At 42.6% G+C, this 19,330-nt stretch overlaps 1 protein-coding gene across 4 annotated transcripts in view; it reads right to left on the reverse strand.

Moving 5' to 3' along the window:
- The window catches only part of NACC2 (NACC family member 2), a 127,168-nt gene that overhangs the window by 45,512 nt on the left and 62,326 nt on the right, over positions 1 to 19,330 (reverse strand). The window contains exon 1 of one of the 4 annotated variants that reach the window (XM_020981870.2): positions 19,114 to 19,212. The exons of the other annotated variants lie outside the window; for them this stretch is intronic. The gene's annotated coding sequence lies outside the window, so the exon portion shown is untranslated. Of the gene's footprint in view, positions 1 to 19,113; positions 19,213 to 19,330 lie in introns of those variants that run through there. 4 annotated transcript variants of the gene reach the window in all.

Below are 19,330 nucleotides of genomic sequence, written 5' to 3' on the forward strand. Positions count from 1 at the left end.
TTGGGTTTCCTGAGTCAGAAGGCTTAGGTCCTAGTGTTGCCTCTCCAGGTGACCTGCTATGTGACCTTGAGAAGGTCCTTCATTGTTTCAGGCATAAGTTCCATCTTTTATTGGGGGGGGAGTTATCAAATGGGGATAAAGTATCATTGATCTTCATTCTCCAATAGGATTATTGTGAAGATAAAGTAAAATTCTTTTTTTTTTAAAGACATAAAATCTCCTTGAAAAGTATAAAGACCTGTACAACTGTAAAAGCTTAATGATTGGGTTACTGACCCATAAAAACCAAACTCCAGAAACCTAACATTGAAAATTCTGGGTTGTCATGGGAGGAAAGGAGGAAAGAGAAGGCAAAGAAGGGGTGCTTCATTGAGAGAAAGCCCCTGGAGAATACAACATGTGTCTGAGAAACTGATCGTGGGACACGAACATCCTCATTGCTTTATCTCCTCCTCCTCCCCCATTCTGCCTAAGAACTCCTTTCAGAAGAGTATGGGAGACTAAAGAATGAGCCAGCTGGTGCCTCCCTATTCACTCACAGGCCCTGGCTTCTGAAAACTAGATAAAAACAAGATGAATAGAGAGCTTGAAGAAATCCAGGTGTGTGGAAGGAGCTTTGAGCAGGGAGCTGTCCAAGGGAAGGTACTTGGGAGATGAGATTATTCGTGGTCTTTCTTCACCACCAATATTAAGCTGATGACAACCATGAGGGGCGAGTATGGAGACAAGTAGTATGATTGGGGGAATGAAAAAAAAAAAAGCTGAGCTCAGCAGCATCAGAGAATGAATCTCTCCAATGCATAGGAAGCATGGTCTTTCCCAATTCCTCTCCAATCTGGAACACTGACAAAATTTCTGGGGTACACAGAGTGGGAAGTGGGAATAGCACCCCTCATTGGTCCAGCCAACATATCAGTTGCATACCATATTAAACTTACAATGCTGACAACTGTGAAAATCAAATCATCCTTCTTTCTCCCTGCCTCCAAGTGATCTCTGAAAGGAAACTAAACAGCATCCAAAACCCATGCTTACTGTGAAGCTCTCTTAGCTCTCTACCTTCCAGGTGGGTCTCTTTGTTATTACTCTTCCTGGATCATATTACTCTTCCTGCTCCCATCCATAGATTTTGTCATGGTATTCCCCTGTACATCATGCCTACCCTTTCCCTCTCCATCTAACTAAAATTAGATCTTTAAAGGCCAAGTTCAACTAGACTAGCCCACATTATGGAATCTTCCTTTCTGAGAGCTCTCAGACCTTGCTTTGCACTGAAAAAACTGCACATAAGATCAAACAGCATCAAATGGTAAAGTCTTCCCTCTCCAACTAGACTATGGGTTCCTTGAAGATGAGGATAGAATCTCCTACTTCTACCCGCCTCACAGTGCAACTCATCCAAGGCTGGGAACACAGTGTCACTGTAGGTTTTTCAGCTGGACAACAGAATCCATAGCATTCCCTTTCTTTAAGTCAGCTCAGAGAAAATAATTTTTTTTCCACAGAACCCCACAGCACTGCTCTCTGCCCAGCAACCAAACTATTTCATACAAATAATCTTCATTACTCTGAAATGGTTACAAACCATCACAATGTTTGAGAATGTCCTCCTCTAAATAGAAAAGGAGAAAAAATATGAGAAGTCAGTGTTGGAGGGATTGTGGAAAGATAGACACACTAATTTATTCCTGGTGAAGTTATGAATGGTCTGACCATTCTAGAAAGCAACGTGGATGTAAAGAAAGTGATTAAAATGTCCATATCTTTTGATTCAGATTTACTACCAGTCACATACCTCTAAGGAATTCAAGGATAAAAAGAAAGGTTCCATACATGCCAAAATATTTATACCAGCATTTTTTTTTTTGGTGGAGGGGGAGGGAGGAGAAGCAAAGACTTGGAAGCATGAAGTTGATGACCACTGACTGGAGAAGAACTAAAATAAATTTAAAAAAATAAGAAATATGACAAATGCAAAAAAGCATGAGAAAGACATGAACTGAAGTGAAGAGAGCAGTTTCAGGAATATATATGACTATGATAATGTAAATGAAAAGATCGACAATACAGTTGAAACTAAAGTCTTCAAAAGGATAATAACCAAGCTTGACCAGAAAGAAGGAATGTGAGATGGAACTCATCTTCTTTCTTTGCAAAAAGTAAGCAACTATGGGTATGGAACACTGCATTTTTTTGATGTGGTCTCTTTTAGCTGAACTAAATTGTTTTCTTTTTTTTCTTCTTGTTATAAAGGACGGTTCTTTGGGAGGGGGTGGGGAGGATACATTGGGAAATGTAGGTGACATAAACAAAAGATGCTACTTTGTTTTAAAGAAATGAACAGCAATAACAAAAGACCTGCTATGAAGCAAAGTTTGGATCAGAGAGGGCTTCCTGAAGACTTTTGATATGCAAAAAAGCACAAATCATGTTCTTCATCAGATCCACAATCTCACCCATGTAGGTGAGCCTTCTAGGGTTCAGATTGCAATCCATCCACACCTCGTCATGTTTTGGAACAGGACTCATATCTATGGCCTCCAGCAAATACTCCACAGAGGGATCATCCACCAGGCAAGGTTGCTTCTGGTTCTCCTGACATGTCCTGGCTCCTACTGAAGCGCCCGTTGTCCTTTGCTGTCAACTATATGACTTCAGCCTGCCTCCTTTTCTATTCATACATCTCTCCAATTCTTTACCGACAGATAAAATGAGGGTCAGTGTGACAGTAGGCAGAAAGCCCTGGCCTTCTACTTAGGAAGATCTTAGTTCAAGTTGTGCTTCTGTCACATCCTAGCTGTGTGACCAAGAGCAAATGACTTAATCTCTCAGTGGTCTGGGGAATTTTCTAAGATCAAATTACAAACATGAATTGGTGGAGGGAGTTTCCCCACCAAGGGAGAACCTTGCTCTGTAATTTCAATAATAAGTCCAAACCAAAACATAGGATAAAGCCAATAAAATACAATAAACTTTCCATCAAATAATGTACTCTATACCAGGTAGTCCTCTTTCTAGCTCCAATCTATTCTAGAGGGATATTATATATTCCGTAATATCACTTCCTATTCTAAGCGTCTACAATGACCCTTGGAAAGCCAACCTGAGAATCCCAGAAATATTGCAAGACTATATTTGAAGTCCTTATTTTAAAACACACAAGCCTAATGCCCATCATCAGTGAGGAAAGCAAGTGGGTATAGCAGCTGGTAGCACAGGAGCTCCCTCCAAAGAGAAAAACCACAAACCTACCAGAGACTCCAGTAAGCCAGCCAAAATCTTACCATTCCAGGTTTTTCCCCCTCCCTCTTTCCCCATGGTTTCTGCTTAAATACCCTAGTGTTCAGGGCCAGACAAACTTCCCCTGAGAAGTAAAGATTATTCACCTAGAAAACGATGCGACTGTCACATCCCCCAGGGGACCACAAGACAATTAGGCAGTTTTGCTGCCTTGTCCTTAAGCAACCTGTGAAGCATGGAAGCTTAACTACAACCCACCAATGTTCAACAGCGAGTTTATTCACAGAGAAGGAGAGGAAAGAAAGGCACTGGTTTTAAATTGCATTCTTAGAAGCCTTGGCAGGCACTGAAACAAAGCTGAACTTTAGAAGAGGGGGGAAAAAGGTTTTGCTTATCCTTTGAGGGCTGTAAAAAAAAATCAGGACACAGAACTGACAACTCTCCTTGACCAAAACATTCAGCAAGAGAGAGGGGAAAAAAAAAAGGAAAAAAAAAAGAGTTAATGAGAAGGCACCTCCCTTCCTTTCTAAAAGAGGTGGGGGACTATGGCTGCAGAATATTGCATACGTCAAATTTCTACAATGTATTGGTTATTGTTGCTGAACTGCTTTCTATCTTTTATTCATTAGTATAAAAAGAATGGTTATCCAGGAGGCTAAGGAAGCATATTAAGATAGTAATACAAAATTATTTTTATAAAACAAAAATAGAAGGGGCTGAGGGTAAGGGCTCATAGATCCAGATACAGAGAAGAGGTGGAAATGGTCCCTTTGGTGCTCATGGAAGAATGGGGAGAATTGATCACTCACGCCTACAGTCTTGAGATAGTGAGGGGAAGAGATAAGGCATTCCTTATTCAATGGAAAGGGATTTGAACTTTGAAGAGGAGGCAATACCAGTTATCCTACAGTCATTTCCAGCTCTGAGATGTTAAGTAATGGAACTGGGTGGGGCAAGGGCCAGAAGGGCTTAGTAGTGAGTAAAGTTAGTCTTAAAGATGTTATGCCCATCTTCTCCAAAGCTCTGAGTCCTCAGTTCCCCCTCATTTTTAGATTCATTCCCTGAAAGGGTGAGATTTCATCTCTCTGAGCATCACACTCCTCATCTCTGAAAGGGGGAGATAAATCATCCACCTACCTCCATCACTGGGCTCCTGTAAGAAGAGGCAGACTGGTATTACAGAAAAATGTCAAATGTGGGCCTCAGGAGAAACTAGCTATGTTATGACAGACAAGTCACTCTTTCAATTCCAGTTTTCCTGTCTGTAAAATGGAAACAATTCCTGTAATACCTATCTCATTGGGTTGTGAGAATATATGTAAAGTACTTTGCAGATTATTAAACACTGTGTTAGTTGTTATTCTAACTACATGAAATAAAGGCTAACATTTATATACTTACTGTGTGCCAGGCACAGCCCTTTTCAATTATCCCATTTGGTCCTGACAACAACCATGGGAAGTAGGTGCTATTACCTCCATTATATAAATGAGGAAACCCAGGCAAACTGGGTTTAAGTGATTTGCCCAGTCACACAGTGTCTGAGGATAGATTTGAACTCAGGGTGCTTCTGCCTGCAAATCTGGCTATCCCATCCTGTCAAGCTTATCCTTCTATCCACTATACTACCAGATCTGTGAGCACTTAGAAACTTTCTTACCCCAGCAAAAAAGGGCATAGGGCAGAGCAGACCCCAGCTATTGGACCTCTCTCCTTTGGCTTAGAAGGCAAAGCAGTCATCTCCATCAGACTCATAGTCCATGGAACGAAAGCTTCCACCAGATAAAACAGAAGTCCCTTATGGGGTAAGAGCTAGTCTCCCTAACCCATCCTAGAGATTGAAATTCTCATCATATCCTTCCTTTGCTATGAGGGTTAGGCTCTAGAAAGGCTGGCATAGAACACACAAAGGTTTATCTTCAGGAAGAGACATTTAATCATCAGTCAGTGGCCAGGGTGACCTTAATAGTGACATGAATCCTTCTCACCTAAAAGGAATGGAACCCAGCACAAGGAGGTTTTGGGGGAGAAATGGAGGCAGGGCACTGTGCCAAAGATGCTTAATGAATGTTTGCTGAAAAGGATTGACTGCTTCCTAATGCTACCTTCAGAGGAACATTCAAGAGGGAAATAAAGTATATCAACCAGGTCCTTATAATGATCCATTTCTATCATTTCTCTGTACCCCTTTGTCCTCCCCCTCAACAAAATATAGTTCCTCCCTTCCATCCTTTAAACTATGGTTAGTATTTCCATCCAATGGACTTCAAATGAAGTTTGAAGGCAAAGGAATTTGGATCTGAATCCTGGTTTAGTATTATTATCTATGTGACCTTGGACAAGGTATTTAATCCTCTTAGGCCTCAGTTTCCTCATCTGTAAAATGAGGATACTTGGCCTCTGAGGACTCTTCTAACTCAAATTCTATGATCCTATTATACTGTCTATCTCTCCTTACCTTCGCTCCTATTTATATCCATTTTCTCTCCCCTCCCCACCCCACCCCCAGAGAGGCAAGGTGAAAAAGACTGGGTCTGTACAGTGACAGCTTCTTCTCTGCGGAACTTGTTCTGGGGGAACCAGAGATCAAATTCTGGGCAAGACAAAGGTCTATGTTAGCTTTCTTTCCCCTAGGGGAGACTCAGTTAATCCCTAGCCAAGATACCCACCTGACCAGAATCAGAAAACCAAAGCTCTTCTTTTTGGAGGGAAAGGGAGGCTAAGTGGGCAGAATATACAAGCTATAGGTGCGGTAGGGGTACAGTAAATCCAAGGAGAGCCAACTGGGAAAGGCAAGGCTTGGGCTCAGCTCCTCTATGACCTTGTGCTACTGCACTTTCGACTTCTAGTTCAATCTGTCTCTCTACTCCGGCTGAAATTCAGCTTTTAGAACGACAAGAGGTAGTGTGTGGTATTGTGTACAGAAAACTGGACTTGGAATCAAATGGTCTTGGGTTCAAATCTTGCCTCAGAAACAACTTGGCAAGTCTGGGCAAAACACTTAATCTTCTGTGCACTTGAGTTTTCTTCATCTGTAAAATGTAGGTGAGAAGAGCACCTATCTCACAGGGATGTTGCTGATGATTTCTGTAAAACACCTTCCAAACCTTAAAGCTAGTATAAATGCAAGCTATGATAATGACAGTGATGAAGTAATTTGGGGTTCTCCAAGGAGTGGTGAATATGGATGGGGACCTGGGGAAGCACAGGTGGGAAGAAAGAGACTAACAAGAGAAAATATTTGCTCTTATCCTATATGGCCCAAGCCAAGTCACTACTAGTGAATACAAAGAACCTCAGAGCCAGAACTAAACTATTAAAAAGCTTACCCAGGAACCAGTGGTCCTGGCAAGGTAAGTCAGGTCCTCACACAGCCTTCACCAAACACTGAAAACACTTGCAGGGAGAGGTCGTAAACTTAGATGGAGTTCCATCACCAAAAGTGCAGTAATTCAATCAGCGAAGTACACACGAGCCCCATTATTTTTTAATTAAATTCCATCCCCCTCCCCCCAGCTTTTCCCTCCTTCATCCAACACAGATTCTAAAGAAGCTTGAAAAGTGCACTGAAAGAATGCAACATTTAATCTTTGCAGATTACTACCAGGCAGGGAGCGGGAGGCTAAAGAAATTAAATTATTTTGTAGGATTTAATTTTAAGAATCTAATAAGAGCTTTCTGGACCCAACCAAACTCACAAGCATTAAAACACACAGGCACCTTTTGGGGTGTCAAATGAAAAGGGGAAAGGGGGGAGGAGAGTCTAGCAAATCACCCTAAAAGGGGTGGGGGTGGGGGGGGTTTCTTTTCTGCCTTCTACAAATTCAGAAACACATGCCCTAACCTACCCCACCCCACCTCCACCTAACACACAACTGCCAGATAATACAATTTATAACCTTTGTTTCTCCTGTGGCTTTGCACAGACATCTTCCCCCCATCCCTTCCCCAATTTTGAGGCAGCATGCCCCACCCCAATACCCCTTCTCCTAGCTTCAGCACCATGACAGGGCCCCAGCCATCCAAAAATAAGGAAACATCTTAAAAGGTCAATTAGAAGAGCTTACGGAACCTCAGCCTCTGCTCCCTGCTCCGGCTCATTACCTAGTATGGTGGAGATGCCTGGAATTTTTTTTTCTCCTTGTGCAAGTTAGTCTATGAGTCAGCATTAACACATATGAGAACATCAGGGCATCAGGAATACTGCCTAGTTCTGATGCAATGGAGGTTGTAAAAAAAAAAAAGTGCATTCAGTTTGGACAGCAGCCTGTAATTCAATTGCCTTCACTTTTCAATTACTGCCTGAGAGGTCTACAGTTACCCAGGCTGCATAAAAGAAGGGAACTTTGCTTACATCTCAGGCTCAAATTAATGACTTCTTACTTTTGGCTACTGCCTGTTCCCCCTGTGAAGAGACAGCCGGGCTGTAGTGCAGTTAACCCTTCAGGGGTGGCCCACTTGTTCTGATGCTCTTTGGATGGGACTCAGCTTGGTGCCACTTCCTGGGGAGAAGCAGATGCTACCATGCAAAGTTTTGGCCAGCGGACCCAGTTAGGCATGAAACTATCAAGATTCTCTAAAGTGAAGCCACAGCTGCAATGGGGCTTTATTTATTGTTCATGGAAATACTAGCTTCCCTGTAGGGACCCAGGTGAGCAGAAAGAGCCTTTTGCAGGAGTTGAATTCTGAAGGCTGCTTCTCCCGGGGCCAAGTAAAACAATAATCTCTTAAATTTTGAATCTGCTCTATGCTCCTCTTCATTGATTATATATCCATTATCTTGCATGATGCATGATGCCTGTGATGTTGAAAAGGCAGGGTTGGTCAGCCCTGTTGGAGATTTGGGGAAACCCAGGCCTTAAGAGAAGAAAGGACTTGTCCAAGGTCATACAGCAAGTTGTTGATGTTAGAGCTGGGACTGAGGCCCAGGTCACCTGATCTAGGGTCCAGGGCATACTACCTTGCAGCTACCATCTACTAGATGACAAATAGCTGCTTAGAAAAACCTCTAGCAGCAGGCTGGCATCAGACCATCAGAAACCTGTTCTAAGGGCACCAATTACAACATCATTTTACACATGCCCAAACATTTGCCCTGAAGGATGGTGCTTTTTAATGGAAAGGGACAACATGCCAGAACCCTCAAAAGTTCATTCTCCCTCTTCTCCTCTCCTTCACAGCCCCAGAAGGAAAGAGGCCCTTTCACCCACAAACCCTCTATGATGGAAAAAGGTTGCTGTGACAGGAAATAAATTTTAGATTTCCTGACTTCTGCACACCAAGGCTCCCCCCACACTGTGGACAGATTCCAGATCCTTGAGGTACTGAACTACACTATCTACTGTGATTAAGCTGTTATGAGAAGGGGGGGGGGTCCAGATAGTGTGATTTGAGGATTACAGGGAGACAGGTAAGTTGAGGTACAACAGTCCAGGGTGGGAACCCCAGAAAACCCTTTCCACAGCATGAACTTTCAATTTCCTAAACAGCTCTATTCCATATTACAGGCCTGTTGTGACCCCAAACATCCAATATTTATGTGTCTGAAATATAAGGGATGGCTGGCTCCTCACCTGAATCTAATAAACAAGTCTGTCTTTGTTTTGGAGGGCTGGCTTAGCAGACAAACACAATAATGCTGACATGTCCAATGAGAGGGAGACAGAAAAGGGACAGAAGGGTGGTAGAGAGAAGGATGTCCTCAGTCTAAGATCTGCTACCAACTTAACTAACTGGCTTGGCTGTTTGACCTTGGGCAAGTCACTTTCCTCTCTGAGCTCATGTAAAATACCCTTGGGGGCAAGTGTGGGCAGATGCCAGTGAGACTAGTTCATTGCTAAGGTCCTTCCCAGCTCTGTCATGCTACTGATAGTAAGGAGATATGTTCCTCATGTAAATTCTAACTGTAGGGGTTAGATTAATTAACGAATTTGGGACTTTTGTCCAACTCTGTTCCATTTACAAATGGATCACATGATTAGTGATCCAATGAGTCACTGCCAATCCAAGCATTTAAGGTCCTAGATTTGTTTGGGGCAGGGAATGGGGGAAGGGGAGCCACCTAACCTGAACAGTAGGCCCAGGCTTTTGTGAGTGAAAGTTTACCATAAATATGCCCTGTACCTGCATATTTTAAATCTCAATATTGTGACTCTCACATTGGGGGAAGGAAAACAACAAAACAAAAAACACAAAACTCCACCAGCAGCAATTAAACCAGCAGGCAGAGGAAAAGAATTGGGTGGGTTTCCCAGCCCTTTGATGTCAGAAGCTATTGGCCTCACTTAACAAAGGAGGAGGAAAACGAGCTGCCCCCCACCCCCAATCTTCCTCCCTGTCCCCACACTATGACTTCCCTTCTAAGGAGCGACCTAGTTCCTGCTTGTCCCCCACCCAAAAGCAAATCCATCCCCCAATTTGGCTGCCCGGGGAGAGGCTCTGAAAGCTATTTGCACAAACCAAGGGCCAAGTCCTTTGGAGTGTGTGAATCTCTTCACTTCTACAAAATGGTTCTAGAATGTTTCAAAAGAATTTAAACAGTGTTTTGAATAGAGCTGACAATCTCTCTCACCCATATTTGTAATTTAAATAACTTAAGCTTAAAGACTGCCTCCCTTGGGCACAGTTTAATAACTTAAAAACCTTTTCCTTGCTCTGTATGAAAACCAGCGTTGTCGTTCCCCTTTTCTCTATCCCCACCCCAGTTCTCACCAAATCACCCCAGACATTTCCCAGATCTCCCCAAAGCAGGGTTCCTATGATACTCTTAAGGAATCTGAAAATGCTAAGTAGAGGGGCATAAAAAAATTCAGTGTCTCCATCTGCCTTTTCCCGGTTTGGATTGGTCTTAGGGTTGGAGTGAGGAGACATACATTCTCTTCTATGTTTCCCCACCCTATCACTTAATTTCCTTTCCATTGTCTCTAGTCAGCTTCCTGAAAGGTCACTGAAACTCTCCTTCCTCCATCTTCAACCACTGCTGAAGGAGAAATGGATTAATCTACAGGAAGGCTCCATCACCACAGATTTCTAACTCCATGGGGGAGTGAGTGGAAGGGGTGTGTATGAGGGATAGGGTTTTAGTCATTTGAAAACAACCCAGCTTGACACAGGAGGTTCTAGATATGATGGCCCAAATGTTAGAAAGAGACAAGATAGGGCCTAACCACCTCCCTCTCCCCATCCAACTCACTGTAAAATGCCTACACAGCCCTGAACCTATTACTGAACTCATTAAAGACAGTGATACTTTGTAACATACTCCAATCTTTAATATTCATAGTTCTCCTCATTTGCATTGCCTGCCATAAATAGTTGAAGCAGAGAGGTAAGACACAAAGCCTTCCTTGCATTTCTAATTATGCTTAAAAATCAAATGTAAATCACAACACATCCAAGATACAGACAATATTAAAACGACTGCCGGCACAGTGAAAATCGCTTTGTGGGAAAAGAAAGCCAGTTAACAGTAAGAGGAAGAATCAAAGCATGTTCCCCAGAGCCACATGCATGTGGTTTCAGAGAGGTTGTGCAGCAGAGGAGGAGAAAAAGCAGCTTGGGGCCATAGAACCAGACTCTTCCTCGGCAACCAAATGGGCTGGGGCAAAGACAGTGCTGGCTTAACCAGGGAGCCCCGCTAATGTCACTCACTGGCCACTAACCTTTGGCTGTAAGGAACATGACTAGGAGGTGCAGAGCGAGGGGATTGCTGGCCACCCTGAGCTGTCAACAAGAGACTCAGGCCCAAGCCAACTGTGTGGTCAACGGCCAGGCTGCTGAGGGAGATCCTCCAGAGGCAAAGCCTAGTCTGCTCTGCAATGCTGCTGCCTCTGAGATAGGATCTCCACTCAAGCCGGCCCCCTCCTCCCTTACCCTTCATCTACCCCAGTGCTTTCAGGATGCCACTGACACCTGCTGGCTGAGGCAAGAAGTGACCAGTCACAACTGCCAGGAGAAATAGGAAAGGGTTTCTTTCACAGGCTATGCATATTTCTTTACCAGGGTTTTTGTTTTTCTTAGGAGTGGGTGAGGAGAGGTGGGAAGGAGAGACAATAAGTGCTAATTGAGAAAAACTAATTAAAAAATAAAGGGTATGGGCATGGGGGGTGGGGAAGAGGTTTAGTCTTCTTCCTTCCTGTGCTGAATCCATAGCGCTCACATTCTATGTAAGGGCAGTCCTCTCTTAGCATGGGGCTTGGAGGCCAAGGGGGTAGGGTATGAGGGGATGTCAGCCCTATTTCCTGCAGACTTGCAGGGGCCAAGAAGTAGAAGAGGAGGTGGATGAGAAAAGAGTACAGTTGCTGAAGCTTCAGGTAGCCTCGCAAGAAAACAATACAAGGCAGGCTGTTTATAAAGATTAAGTCATTGGAAGCACTGCTTCCTCAGTCAAAGGATTTGGGTTCAAATCCTACAGCTGATGCTTACAACTTGTGTGGCTAACGTTGGGCAAGTCACTTAAACTCCGTGGACTCTTTTTCATCTATAAAATGACAGACTAGGTTACCATTGACTAGGCGACCTCCCAGTTCTAGTTCTATTCTTTTAGCAAACCTAACACCTGATGATGATAGCTTCAAGTTCCAGGATCTCAAGGTACAGCATGGGCTATGAAATGAGCCTCAAACCCCCTAAGGGGCCTGGGAAAGCAATCCTAAATATTATTTTTAATCCTAGGGCATTCTTTGCCCCCACATCAATAGCTTATATCTAATAAGCCCCACTGTGGCATATGGGAAAGGTTTTTATATATTTCTTTAATTTGATTTTCACAACAACCAGTGGGGCAAATGTCCCTATTCTATATGAGGGGAGACTTGCTTATAGTAACTTGCTTATAGTATCCATTGGACCGGGGGCTTCAGTACTAATCAGCATTTTTGACATTTCAACACGGCCATAGATGTGTAAAATATATAGTGTATGAGGGGAAACAAGAAAGCCTTGAGTAACCAGGATCAACTCTGAGAGGCAGGGCAATTTAATTGAGGGGTTGGAGAAGATCCCAGGATCCCACTGGGGGGTGGAGACAGATCCCACCATCACTGCATGACCTGGGTCAAGGAAACAACTTCTGGGAAGATCAACTGCACTAGAGGGTGGGGTGCAGCAGGTTTGGAAAGGAAGCACACCCTTTTGCAGCTTCCTACTTTGAGCTAAATTCAGTAAGGTTTCAACATAGCAGAAGTACAAATTAAGTTCACTCCCTCAATATTTCAGTGGCCTTGGGGGTAAAGCCTTCAAGAAGGCTCCATTCAAGAGTACCCCTGGAAGGAAGACTTCCAGAGAGTACTTAATTATTGCTACTTCCCCCCTCTTCCCATTTCACTTTGTGTTCTATGTGCACTTATTTGTATATAGGCTGTTCCCTCTGAGGTAGAACATAAGCTTCTTGAGGGAAGGGACTCTGTGTGTGTGTGTGTGTGTGTGTGTGGTGTGTGTGTGTGTGTGTGTGTGTGTCTGTCTGTCTGTCTGTCTGTCTCCCTAAGAAACACTTAATAATTGCTCGTGGAATTCAATTGAAATTCAAAATCTTGGGGGCAGCTAAGTGGTGCAGTGGTTACAGCACTGGCCCTTAAGTTAGGAGGACCTGAGTTCAAATTTGACCTCAGACCAAACACTTGACACTTACTAGCTGTGTGACCTCGGGCAAGTCACTTAACCCCAATTGCCTAAAAATCAAACAAAAAAAAATTCAAAATCTTGTCACTTCATCCCACTTACAGTTCAAACCAGAGCATGAAGGTACTGCAATGGGGTAATTAATAATAGTAATAATAGTTCACATTTACATAGTACTTAATATGAGCCATGCTATGGGGTAAGCACTTTACACTTACTTCATTTGGTCCTCACAACAACCCTGGGGGCTAGGTGCTGTGATAGCTTCCATTTTACAGATGAAGAAACTGGGTCATGCAGCTAGTACTGTCTGAGTTCATACTGACCCCAGACCCAGCACTCTTCCCACTGAGGCATCGATGTCAATGTGGACAGGAAAGGCCACCAAAAGGGCAAACTGAAGAAGTCAGCTAGTCCCATTCGACCTTGGGGCATAGAATCAGAACCCCAGAAGAGCCTCTACTTCCTTTCTGGTCTCTGAAGGATATTCTCCAGAAACCACAAAGCTGATCTGCATCCAGACAGGGCAAGGGTCCCCTCAACCAGATGTGTTCTGCCCCACACCCTGTTTGCAGGGAAGGTACCAGCTCTTCTAATTTCAGCAATAACAATAATAATGATATCTTAAAGGTCTCAACATTTTATTTTGGTTGATCCTCACCACAACCACATGCAGCAGGTGATATTATCTCCATTTTACAAATGAAGACACTGAAAGATTACATGAAGTTCCACCTTCTGCAAGAAATCGTTCCCAGTCCCCGTTAATGCTAGTATCTTCCCTCTGTTGATTACCAACAATCTCTCCTGTATATATCTTGTTTATACATAGTTGCTCGCAGGTGGTCTCTCCTAATACCTCTAAGCTCCCTGAGAGAAGAGAAGAGACTGTCTTTTACCTTTCTTTGGATTCCCAGCACTTATTCTCAGTGCTTGGGACATATTAGGCATTAAATGCTAGTGGAGCAAGATAGAGAGCAAGCCCTGGAATCAGAAAGACCTGAGTTCAAATCTGGCCTGGAGTCAAGAGGACTTCAGTTCTAATCTAGTCTCAGACATTTACTAGCTGTGTGACCATGGACAAGTCACTTAACTCTGTATGCCTCAGTTTCCTCAGCTGTAAAATGAGCTGGAGAAGGAAACAGCAAACCACTCCAGTATCTTCACCACAAAAACCCCAAATGGAGTCATGAAGAGTTGGACAAGACTGAAATGATTGAACAATCATAACAGATTGACTTGGACAGAGTAATACAGCTTGGAAACTGTCAGAAGCAGGATTGGAGGTCAGGTTTTCCTGACTCCAAGTCCAACACTCATGAGGCCCTCAGCATTCTCAGCTACTACCTGAATCGGATTTAAACGTAACTTGGAAATATTTAACTAAATGAAATACAATAAAACAGATGATATTACATTTTAAAACTAAGTCAATATGCAGGAAGCAGGAGTCCAGTTTAGTGGCCCCATTTCCATCTGAGTTTGACTCCAGTGTACACTACACCACCTGCCTGCCCAGAAGAGAAATTGGATGCACCTGAAGTTATTGCTGAAAATGGCCTGGCCTATTTCTTACCTTGTCATTGTGAAATGAGTGTGCCTGAGATGTTTTACAAATAGTAACACATTCCTATGCATTAAATTGAAATAGTTGAAATATTGAAACAGTTGAAATAATACAGGATACTGAGTCCTGCTATATATCCCTGGCACTATTATCAATGCTCTGAGTTGAGTAGGTCACTTTCCCCTTTGGGCCTGGATTTCCCCATCTGTAAAATGAATGATTTCTAATGAGACTTTCAGCTCAGAGGAAAACAAAAGAGCTTAGCATCCTGGATTTTAAGACAGAGACCAACTAAGCCAGAGAATCTTAACCTTGGCTTGGTAAAATTTTAAAAAATATATTTATAACTGCATTTTGATAAATTTGGTGGGTTTTTTTAATAGTCTTATTTTATGCACTTAAAAAAACATTCTGAAAAGAAGTACCTAGGGTTTCATTCATTAGATTGTCAAAGCGTTCCATGAAACAAAAACCCCTGGTCCAATATAACAAACCTAATTTTACAAAAGAGGAAACTGATGGCAAGAGAAAGGGCAGTGACTTGTTTAAAGTCACATGGCTAAGTAAGCAAAAAACTGAGCTTCAAATCCAGGTCCTGGATTTGACATCAAATCCATCTCTCCTTCCTCTACAGATGCTACCTCCAAATGCTATAAGAAAAATGATTTTAAAAAACAAACACAAAAACAGATTTATCTTTAAGAGGACTCTAGTATAGAAAGCAAGCCTTCAACTTTCATACCAACCACAAAAGGTGGTGGTGGGGATTTTAATAACCACGTTATTTTGCGTGCTACTCAGAGGCACTTAGAGATTGTTGTTTGTGTTTTTTTTTAAGTCTCCTAGATTTTAAATAAATAATAAGTCTCTTCTCCAGCATGAAAGTTTCAGGTTGCACACCAGAAAACCCCCATAACATCAAAACCAAATTCATTTAACCACTGGGCAATGCCTATTTGACCAGCTACCTGAGCTGTTTCAAGTTTTCTGCAGTCCTCTTAATGCTTTTCTGGAGGTATCTTGAGGAGTCATTCCCCACTACCTCCCATAATGCTAGTACAATGGATAAAACACTAGGCCTGGAGTCAGGAAAACCTGAATTCATATCCAGCCTCAGATACTTACTGTGTAACCCACTGAACCTCTGCCTCAGTTTCTTCAACTGTAAAATGGAGATAACAAACGGTACCTACCTCCTCGGATTAGTGTGAGGATTAAATAAAATTTATGAAATTCTTAGCACAATGCCTGGCACACAGTAGATGCTATGTAAATGCTTATTCCCTTTCTCGTGAGTGGGCAAGGGCACTGAAAACCAAGGATGGCTTAAATTTAAATAATATGGCTGTTTACCCCACTGCCAAGGACCTTGGCACTACTGAGGAGGAAATCCTGTGCATATACATTTCAGGGGGTCTAATGACTTGAACCAAGAGACACTGATTTCAGTCTCAGCTGTTACTAGTGATGATGAACTAAGCAGTAATGAGGAACAGAGAAATATCTTGGTGGACTGGAATTAAGAGATCTTAATTCAAATTCCACTTCCAAAGCTTATATCTCCGAGCTTCAGGTTCCTCTATAAAATCACAATCACAGCAGCTGCTAACTCACAATGGGGTTGGGAGGATCAAATGAGGCCAGGTACCATGTAAATTTTAAAGCCCTAGGTAAGTATCAACTATTACGTTAGGAACTCACCTGGAGAATATAAGACATAGATAGGAACAGATGAGCCCTTCCTTCAAAATGAAGAGGATACAAAGAGATCCAAAAAAGGGGGGGGGGAGACCTATTTCTACCAAAAATATTCATAGCAGATCGTTTTGTGATGGCAAAGAACTGGAATTGAAGGAATATCCATCAGTTGGGGAATGGCTAAACAAGTTGTGGTATATGAATGTCATGGAATACTATTGTGCTCTAAGAAATGATGAACAGGCTGGCTTCAGAAAAACCTGGAAAAGACTTATATGAACTGATCAGCAGAACACTATCCACAATAATAACAATACCGTACAATGATTAACTGTGAATGACTTGGCTATTCTCAGCAATACAATGATCCAAGATGATTCCAAAAGGATTCATGATTCCACATGCAGAAAAAGAACTGGGAGTCTGATGGGAGTCTGAATGCAGACTAAAGTGTACTTGTTTTTACTTTTTTTTTAATAGTTTTTTTTTGGTGGTCTGTGTCTTCTTTCACAACATGACTAATAAGGAAATGTGTTATGCAAGACTGCACAGGTATAACCTATATCAAACTGCTTACCAACTCAGGGAGGGGGGAGGAGGAAAGGGAGGAAGAGAATTTTTAACTCAAAATTTTTAAAAAATCAATGTTAAAAATTGTTTTTTACATGTAATTGGGGAAAAAATAGTTTTTAAAATGACGGGGACAAGAGTAAATAGAGACAGGAGGATAGAATGAAAGGTAGTAGTAGACAAACTGAAGGATTTGGAATCAGAAGACCTGAGTTCAAATATGATCTCAAACATTTCAGTTTCCTCCTCTGTAAAATGAAGATAATAATAGCACTTACTTCTCAGGATGGGAAAGATGAAATGAGACACTATTATTTGCAAAGTGCTTTGTAAACAAGGCATTATAAAAATGTTACTTCTCATTCTACTGCAGATGGTTCTATGCTGTTTGAGAGGGCAAAATTAGGACCACTGGGTGGGAACATGCAAACTTTCTAATAAAGCATAGGAGTGCACCAATAGAACGGGGGCCCTCTCACAAGATAGCAAATTCTCTTATCACTGGAATTGTTCCACTGGGGGGAGGGGGTGTCCACTTCTCAAGGACGGTGGATCCTATCCTCTCTAGGATAAAACACGAACTCCTCAGTGTGGCATTCAATTCAAGCCTTCTACAACCTTGAGCCTACCTTCCCAGACTCATTCCACATTCACATGCAGTTTATATGCCAACAAAACAGCCTGCTTCAGCAATCTCCCCATATCTGGGCCTTCATATAGGTTGTCTCTTGGGCCTAGAATTTACTCCTTCATGACCTCCACCTCTCAGAATCCCTGAATTCCTTCAACCCTCAGCTCAAATGCCACCAGATAAAGGTAAGGAAGCCTTTCCTGTGGCCACCTAGTTATTAGTGCTAACCCTTTCCACAAAGTACTTTTAAATTACTTATTTGTGTAGAGGTTGCAGCACTCTGCTCTCTGAGAGGAAGTTTTGTTTTTACTTTTGTCTCTGTATCTCTACCCTCTAGTATACTGGGGGGGAGGAAGAAAGGAAGAAGCATTTATGAAGTGCTGACTATGTGCCAGATAATGCTAAAAGAATAAAAGGCCTTCTTGTATCACCTCTCTAACTATACAGTGATAAAATAAAGAGTATGTATTCCATATTACTTGCTTCATTGAAGAACTCCTGGAACCTGAACGAGGGAATTTTCATAACATTCTAAAGGTTCACAACTTTCAAGTTAGAAAGGACCACTGCCTAGTCAATATCCTATCCCATTTAAGAGACCCTGCCACATTGCTACATCAATTTTTATTTCTAGCACATTATTTTTTTAAAAATAATATTCTGTTTTTCCCTGATTATGCATAAAGATAATTTTAGACATTTTTTTTAAATTGAGTCCCAAATTTCCTCCCTCCCTTCCTCACCTCCCTGCCCTGTGAGATGGTTAGCAATTTGATATAGCTTATACATGAAGCATACTTTTTTTTTTTGAGGGAGAGGCTGAAGAGAGGACTTCTCCCATGTTACAGGCTGCTACATTAGATACATTCACCAATGAAACATCCACCATGAACTTTCTGCCCTCATTCCACAGCCCTGATCTGTAGGCTGGTGAGAGGTTGACCTCAACATGAATAACATTTTTCCCTTCTGACACAAAGTTGGCCGCCGCCGCCATGCTTTTTTAGAGCATGAGAAGGGATGGGGATGGGGGTTTGGTTTGCCAACAGTCATGGCTAACATGGCCATCCTGCCAAATGGGGTGAAGAGGAGGCCATTCGGGAAATAAGAAAATGACCAAAATGACCTATGTCAAGCTCAGATTTGCTGAGCATCTTGGATCTGGGGAAACCTCAAAATATCAGCAAATTCTTTCTTTCTGATCCAGTGGAAGCTGTGTGTTCCCACTGGCCTGATAGACAAAAATCAGTATCGACTTTGTAACATTTTCTTCTCCTTATAATCACTGATTCACCTATTTGCCCCCCACCCCATGTGTTTACCACGTTCTTTTCTAGCCTCCTCAACTTTGCCAGGGTTCCACAGAATAAAACTAAGCACAAGTAAAGCTAAGTTATCACTAGAAGGACAGCAGTGGTGATGCCTTCTGGCTAGATCACCAGGGAGAGCTCATGCAGTGGGCTGAGCCAGCCTGCAGCTTGGCCACAGAGACAAGAGACATAATCGTCATTTCACTGCATTCCTCTTCCCAGCTTTCCTTCTCAAGCAGCAATTCCAGACTCCCAGACCTCAATAGCTGGGTGGCCACAAAGACTAACTGCACATTGTTCAGCCCACAGCCTCCTCCATTTGCTTTCCTCTTTTCCCCACCACTCTCACCATCCTCCCCCCACCCTCTTCTCATTGCAGCAAAGATTCAAAATCGGTTCCGTTTTATCCAGAACAGCAGCAAGTTTCTGGCAGCTGCTCATCCTCTCTCTAAGTATAGAAGCTGTCAGGGAGAACTGACCTGGAATCACACTTCCTTCCTGGGGGCTGCAGAGACCAGGTGGGCTTGCTCCCTGTACCCCAACTCTGGTTAATATAATCTGCATTTAAGGCCAAGTGAAAGCAAACTGCTCTGGGGACATGCAGGGCTTTTTCTGCTGTCCGTATGTACCCTGGCATCTCGCCCAGACCTATTTTTAAGCCCATTTACTAGAAATCCCACAAATTAAAGGAAATAC

This window comes from Phascolarctos cinereus, unplaced genomic scaffold (genome assembly GCF_003287225.1).
Source record: "Phascolarctos cinereus isolate Bilbo 61053 unplaced genomic scaffold, phaCin_HiC Scaffold_2;HRSCAF=192, whole genome shotgun sequence".
In the NCBI taxonomy this organism is placed as follows: domain Eukaryota; kingdom Metazoa; phylum Chordata; class Mammalia; order Diprotodontia; family Phascolarctidae; genus Phascolarctos; species Phascolarctos cinereus.